This window comes from Juglans microcarpa x Juglans regia, unplaced genomic scaffold, assembly GCF_004785595.1.
Source record: "Juglans microcarpa x Juglans regia isolate MS1-56 unplaced genomic scaffold, Jm3101_v1.0 JmScfU0058, whole genome shotgun sequence".
Lineage (NCBI taxonomy): Eukaryota > Viridiplantae > Streptophyta > Magnoliopsida > Fagales > Juglandaceae > Juglans > Juglans microcarpa x Juglans regia.
Window position 1 is genome coordinate 15,001 of NW_024475802.1, and position 7,500 is coordinate 22,500.

The window sequence follows — 7,500 nt, forward strand, 5'->3', positions numbered from 1 at the left end:
AGAATAGAACGAAGAGTGGTTGAAGGACAAGCTCCACGAAGAGAGATGAATGGACAAAGGCATGATGCTTTTGTCGATGGAGTAGAGACAAGTGTGACCGAATCCATGCATGATTCTATGCATGAACTACCACGGGTAGAGGTGAAAAGAGGAGGCCGGATAGAGCATGGAAACGTGGCCATTGAAAGATGGATTCAAGGTGGAAGCCACCGTGGGAGCCCAAGCTTGAGGGAAGACCACAAGATGTGAGGTATGAACTACCACGGCATGAAGAGGGCCATGAGGCCGAGCAAGAGTATGAAGAAGAGAGGCCATTTGGCCACCACTACCGTGAGAATAGAAGACATGATCACTATGCAAGATATGGAAACCGACAAGAGAGAAGGTTCGATGATGATTTCCATGATGGGAGAAGGGGAAACCGGGACAATGACCGGGGACCCAAGAGGCCAAAAGTGGACTTCCCTAAGTTCAATGGAGGGGACCCTTACGAATGGCTTGACAAAGTTGATCACTATTTCCACACCTACGAAGTTCCAAGGAGGGAGAGAGTCTCCACGGCTTGTTTTTATTTGGAAGGCAAGGCTAGTAAATGGTGGAGGTGGATTAGGGATCAATATGAGAGAGATGAGAAAAGATTGGGATGGACCATGTTTGAAAAGGAGTTCTTGTTGCAATTCGGCCCATCACCTACAATTAACCATCATGGTCAATTGGCTAAATTGAAACAAGAAGGAAAGGTTCATCAATACATAGAAGAATTTCGGCAACTTCAAACACTAGTGAGGGGGTGGTCCGAGGAGGCACTCATTGGTACATTTGTTGATGGTTTGAAACCTTGGCTAGCCAAGGAGATCAAATTGAAGCAACCGACACGGATCCAAGAAGTAATGAGGATGGCCGAAATCATTGAAGAAAGTGGAAATATGGAGAGAAGATTCTCCAAGGATGTGGGGAGCAAAGCCTCAAAAACTTTGCAAACCAAGGCACCTTGGAAACCGAAGGGGAGATAGAGTTTTCAAAACCTAAGCCCTATGAGGTTAAGAAGCTCTCTAGAGAAGAAGTCCAAGAAAGAATCAAGAAGGGGCTTTGCTTCAAATGTGGTGACAAGTGGAGCAAAGAGCACAAGTGTAAGGCCGGACAAGCATATGTGTTGCTTGGGAGGAATCAAATGAAGAAAGAGATGAAGATAGCAATGAGGAGACGTCTAGTGAGGGATCGGATCATGAAGAGGCCAACTCTAATGAACCAATAGAGGAGGCCGAATTGTCCTTGAATGCTATCTCGGGTATACCTAGACCTACATCCATGAAAGTTATGGCATGGGTGGGGAAATTTGAAGTCACCCTTTTGGTGGATAGTGGATCCACTCACAACTTTGTGAATGCCAATATTGTGAATAAGATTGGATTGAAGCCGTGTGCCATTGAACCCTTTGAGGTGAAAGTTGCTAATGGGAACAAGCTTCGGTGTGAAGCTCTTGTAAGGGAAGTAAGGATGAATGTGCAAGGGGTAAGGATAGTGGCCGATCTCCATGTGCTAGCACTTGTTGGCCTTGATGTAGTGATCGGCAATGCATGGCTCAAAGGACTTGGAAGGGTCATTCATGATTACCACAACATGACCATGGAATTCAAGTTGGGATCCAAGAAAAGAGTATGGAAGGCCTTGACCACGAAGGAAGTGAAGGCATGTGAGGCTATCATGTTTGAGAAGTTGTGCAAAGGAGGGGCATATTGCTTTGCTATTGTAATGGCCAAGGATGAGTCCTTGTGTAATGTGGAAAAAAGTGAAAATGAAGGCAACAAAGATGAGTTAGAGGGGCTGCCCGTGGAAGTGAGAGAAGTATTAGAAGGCCATCGGGGCGTTTTAGAGGTGCCCTCCACATTGCCCCCATCTAGACCTTTTGATCACCGAATTGTGTTGGTGGATGAAACCAAACCGGTGAATGTACCACCCTATCGGTATGCCCATTTCCAAAAAGGGGAGATTGAGAGACAAGTGGATGATATGTTGAAGAATGGGTTGATAAGGCCAAGCACTAGTCCATTTTCTTCTCCCGTGCTCTTAGTGAGGAAGAAAGATGGGACATGGAGGTTTTGTACCGACTATAGGGCTTTGAATGAGGCCACGGTGAAGGATAGATTCCCTATCCCAACCGTGGATGAGATGATTGATGAGTTGCATGGGGCAACCGTGTTCTCCAAGTTGGACTTGAGGGCGGGATATCACCAAGTGAGGATGAAAAGTGAAGACATTCACAAGACGGCCTTTAGAACACACTCCGGGCATTTTGAGTACCTTGTGATGCCTTTTGGATTGTGTAATGCTCCTTCCACCTTTCAAGCCGCCATGAACACCATTTTCAAACCATTCTTAAGGAAGTTTGTGTTGGTGTTCTTTGATGACATCTTGGTTTATTCTAAGACCAAGGAAGAGCACAAAACCCATTTGAGGATAGTGATGAGAATTTTGGAGGAGCACCACTTCTTCATTAAGGCTTCCAAATGTGCCTTTATGGAGGAGGAACTTGAGTACCTTGGTCACTACATTTCGGGTGAAGGGGTAAAGGTGGACCAAAGGAAGATTGAGGCCATGGTTGATTGGCCTCTCCCTAGTGACATCTCGGCATTGAGGGGATTCTTGGGGCTAACCGGCTACTATAGGCGGTTTGTGAAGAACTATGGGCTTATTGCAAAGCCACTTACATCCTTATTAAAGAAGGACAATTTCACATGGACTCAAGAAGCAAGAGATGCTTTTGAGGAGTTGAAGAAGGCTATGACCACCACACCCGTGCTAGCATTACCCAACTTTGAGAAACCGTTTGAAGTATACACCGATGCAAGTGGAGAGGGCATAGGGGCTGTTTTGGCTCAAGAAAGAAGACCGATAGCCTTTATTTCCAAGGCACTTGGACCCATGAAAAAAGCATGGAGCACATATGCTAGGGAGATGCTTGCGGTGGTACATGCCGTGAAGGTGTGGAGACCATATTTGTTGGGTAGAAGGTTCACCATTGTCACGGATCAACAAGCCTTGAAGCATTTGCTTCAACAAAAGATAGTGACACCCGAGCAACAAAAGTTCCTAGTGAAGCTACTTGGGTTCGAGTATGACATTGTTTACCAACCGGGTAAGGAGAACAAGGTGGCGGATGCCTTGAGTAGGAAAGAGGGAAGTTCTCTTTTGTGGTTGGTACATGAAGAAGAAGAGCCATCCATGTTGGCTTTGAGTGGAGCCGAATGGCAAGTATGGGACAAGATTCGGGAGGCCACAAGAATTGATGCAAGGGCCATTGAAATAGTAGAACTCCTAGAAGCCGAAAGTGATGGAGTTGTGGGGTTCAAAGTGAATGATGGGTTGATCTACTACAAGGGGCATGTGTATGTGCCGAATGTCCCTAACTTGAGGAAGGAGATCCTTGATCATTTCCACAATAGCAAAGAGGGAGGTCATTCGGGTTGGCTAAGAACCTACATTAGGATCAAGCATTTCTTCTATTGGGAGGGGATTAAAAAGGAAGTGAAGAGACTTGTGGCGGAATGTGATGTATGTCAAAAAACCAAGTACGAGACAAAGGCCCCATCCGGATTATTACAACCATTACCCATTCCCAAGTTAATTTGGGAAGAGTTGAGCATGGATTTTGTGGAGGGGCTACCCCTTAGTGGAGGTTATGAGGTAATACTTGTGGTGGTGGATCGATTGAGCAAGTATGGGCATTTCATTCCACTCACCCATCCTTACACGGCCAAGAGTGTGGCCAAGGCTTTTGTTGAAAATGTGGTCAAGCTCCATGGGTTCCCGAAGAGCATACTCACGGATCGTGATAGAGTATTCATGAGCTCTTTTTGGAAAGAGTTGTTTGAGCTTCAAGGAAGCAAGTTGAAGGCAAGCTCATCGTATCATCCTCAAACCGATGGTCAAACCGAAGTGGTGAATAGAACACTAGAGCAATACTTGAGGTGTTTTTGCCATGAAGAACAAAAAGGGTGGGGAAGTTACTTGCCTTGGGCGGAGTATTGGTATAACACTTCTTTCCATGCTTCCATACAAAAGAGTCCATTTGAGGTGGTCTATGGGAGGACACCCCCCACATTGGTGAACTATGAGAGGGGCACGGCCAAGAATGAGGAGGTGGAGCAAGAACTCATCACTAGAGACGAGGTCCTAGCCAAGGTGAAGAAAGAACTTGCTAAGGCCCAACAAAGGATGAAGAAGTATTATGATGAAGGGAGAAGGATGGTTACCTTTGAAATAGGGGACTATGTTTACTTGAAGTTGCAACCGTTTGGCCAAAAGACCTTGAGAAAAAAACTTAACTTGAAATTGGCCAAGAGGTATTATGGTCCCTTTAAGGTACTTGAAAGGTTGGGAGAAGTGGCTTATAGGTTGGAACTTCCCCCAACCTCCAAACTACATCCGGTTTTCCATGTCACCGTGCTCAAAAGAAGAATTGGGGACCCTAGTCTAATTGTGGATGAGCTACCTAAGTTTGATGAGGAAGGGCGAATGCTTTTACAACCAAAGGAAGCTCTCGATTATAGGGTGGTTCCAAGAGGGACCATGAGAAAAGGTGTATGGCAAGTTTTGATAAAGTGGGGTAAAGCCCCAAAGGAGGAGGCTACTTGGGAGGACTACGATGATATAAGGGCAAGATTCCCTCAATTTATCCTTGAGGGCAAGGATAGTCTTAAAGAGAGGGGGATTGTTAGCCCCCACGTCGAGTTGGCCCTAGAGGAGCCGCCCATGCCTTAGCCATGGTGGAGACAAGCACCTTGGCTAGCCTACAACCATGCCTTGGCCCGTGGGATGACACGCACGGGGCGCCCAGCATGCATGCATGCCTTGGCCCGCGCGATGGCACCCCCGGGGCGCCCAGCATGCAGGCTAGCGAGGCGGGCGAGGTTAGCAGGCGCACGGCAGCATGCGCAGCACAGACCCGCGCGCACAGGCGCGCAGCCAAGCCAGCGCGCGCATGCGCGCAGCACAGACCCGCGCGCACATGCGCGCAGCGCAAGCCAGCGCGCGCAGGCGCGCAGCACAGGCCCGCGCGCGCATGCGCGCGGCACCAGGCGCCCCAACGGGCCGCACGCCCAGACTCTTTGCGGTGCGCAGGCCCGCGCGCACACCAGTGGGCCGCAAGGCCCTGCGAGCGCCCGCGCGCCGCACAGGCAAGCCAGCCCGCGCGCGCACGCGCACGCCCACAGCGACCATGCCGCACACCCGCATGGCCTTGCCGCACATCCACTTGACCCTGGGCCCTGCCGCACGCCCACGCCCATCCTGCAGAGCACCAGCGAGGTTAGTGGCACGCCCCATGGCGTGCCATCCAGCGCGCGGCTCCAGCCCGTGCCATGCAGCCAACGTCCAAGCCACCTACTTGGACCATGCCGAACCAACACTTAGCCATGGGCCATCCAACCAACATGCAACCACTTAGCCCACCATGGGCCCGAGCATGCCACACCATGGTTCGGTCCATGGCTCTATCTTATTGCTTTATTTAATTAATCTTTTAATTAATTGTATTTACTTTGAAGGGACCATTTTAGGGTTTCCAAGTTGTAACCTATAAATAGGAACCTTAGTCATTGCTTGAGGATCTTTTGGCAAATTCCCTTGTGGGTAGACTTTGTTCTAGAGATCACATTTCGGTGCTTGAGCACTTGGGCTCTTTGGGTGCAATCCGTGAATCCCATTGAGAGGATCACACCTTGCAATCCGTGAATAGGTGTGATTCATTTATCTTTCTTGTTTCACAACTTGGTGCAATCCGTGAATCCAAGTTGTGGTTTTAATCTTTTGGTTCAAGTTTATCAATAAAGAGGTTTATCTCATCTATGTGCAATTCGTGAATCATAGTTGAGTTGAATATCTTTGTCCATTTTGTTCTTGATCATTTTATCAATTGTTCATCTTGTTCATCATATGTTCATTGTGTTCATCATTGGTTGATTGGTGAAACCCACTCCATTTCCTTCATCCAATCCGAATCAACCCTAAATTCGACCAACACAAGTGTTAGTCAACTTTCCATAGTTGAGTAACCCTTGTGACCTAGCCGCATCCTTCCACAAGCCATCAAGGTAAATTCGGCAATCACTTGCCTAATTTACTTGCCTAGCCGCCACCCCATACATTCCATAGTTAGAGTTCCTATAATTTAGGAACCCTAATTGACCACTCCCTTCCTAATCGGCTATCCCTTGATTCCCTCCAAATCCCTAAACTTTAGGAAACCCTCCTAAAGTCAAATCCCTAGCCGTCCAACTCATTCTTCCAAGATCAAACCCTAGCCGCCTAACATACTTTCCAAACCCTAAACACCAACCCAAGGAGGCGCAAACCCTAGCACATCCTAGTGCCGTGCGCCCCCATCCATTCCTAGCCACTCACTACCCCAAAGCCATTCCATTCACACCATCTTCTCCATCGCCTAAACACCTAACCTCACCATATCTTACCACCCTTTGGTCATATTGACCAACCTTGGACGTGGACCAAGCAAGAGAAGAACCAAGACTCGGTCACTGTGAGGCAAGCTTCGGAAGAGCAAGGCAAGTGTTTAGGGACTTGACCGGGGTCCCTAACACAGCCCCATGGCTTGCCTTGACAGCCCCGTGGCTTGCCCCATGGCATGCCTTGACAGCCCCGCTGACATGCCCCATGGCTTGCCTTGACAGCCCTGCTGCATGCCCAGCACTGCCCCCCATGCCTTGACAGCCCCCGCCTGACAGCCCCCGCCCCATGCGCCTGACGCCCCCCCCCCATGCGCCTTGCCCCCATGGCATGCCTTGAAGCCCCGCTGACAAGCCCCATGGCTTGCCTTGAGAGCCCCGCGGCTTGCCCCATGGCTTGCCTTGACTTGCCCCATGGCATGCCTCGGCACACCCGTTGTGCTTTGCCCGCCATGTCAAGCACACAAAGGTCCGACGAAGAGCACCGTTGATCACACAAACTCTACCAATGCAACCTTCCTTGTTGGCTCAAAAGGTTGCAATGCAACACTCACAAGATGGCCCCCCAACGTTGCCGCCCGACATGCATGCACGGGGGCGATCACTTGTCTCGTGCTTTTCGACAATTGAAACCACCCAAATTGGTTTCCTAAATTCATTCCAATACATCTTGGATGTGTTCCAAGCATCACCTATCATTTTTGGCCTATTTTCGATTTTTTTTGATTTTCCGGTTTTATTAAATCAAAAAAATTAAATAAAAATATCCCAATGTCAAAAAATTGTGAGGCTTGCTCCTACTTCAAGATATGATTTATCTAAGCATGCCTGCAAAAAATCTCGTCCAAATTCAAAGTATTTCTATAAAAAAAGCCTTTATGTTTCCTCGGAAAATTGATGTTTCCTCCTGCCAGTTGGGATTTGGCTCTAAATGCTCTTTAGGGGGGGCATGCAAGCCCCAACATGGTCAGCCAGGAGGGCTGTCCATGCCGCCCCCCTCACATGGGCATGCCCCAGGCGCCCATGGAAAGGGCGT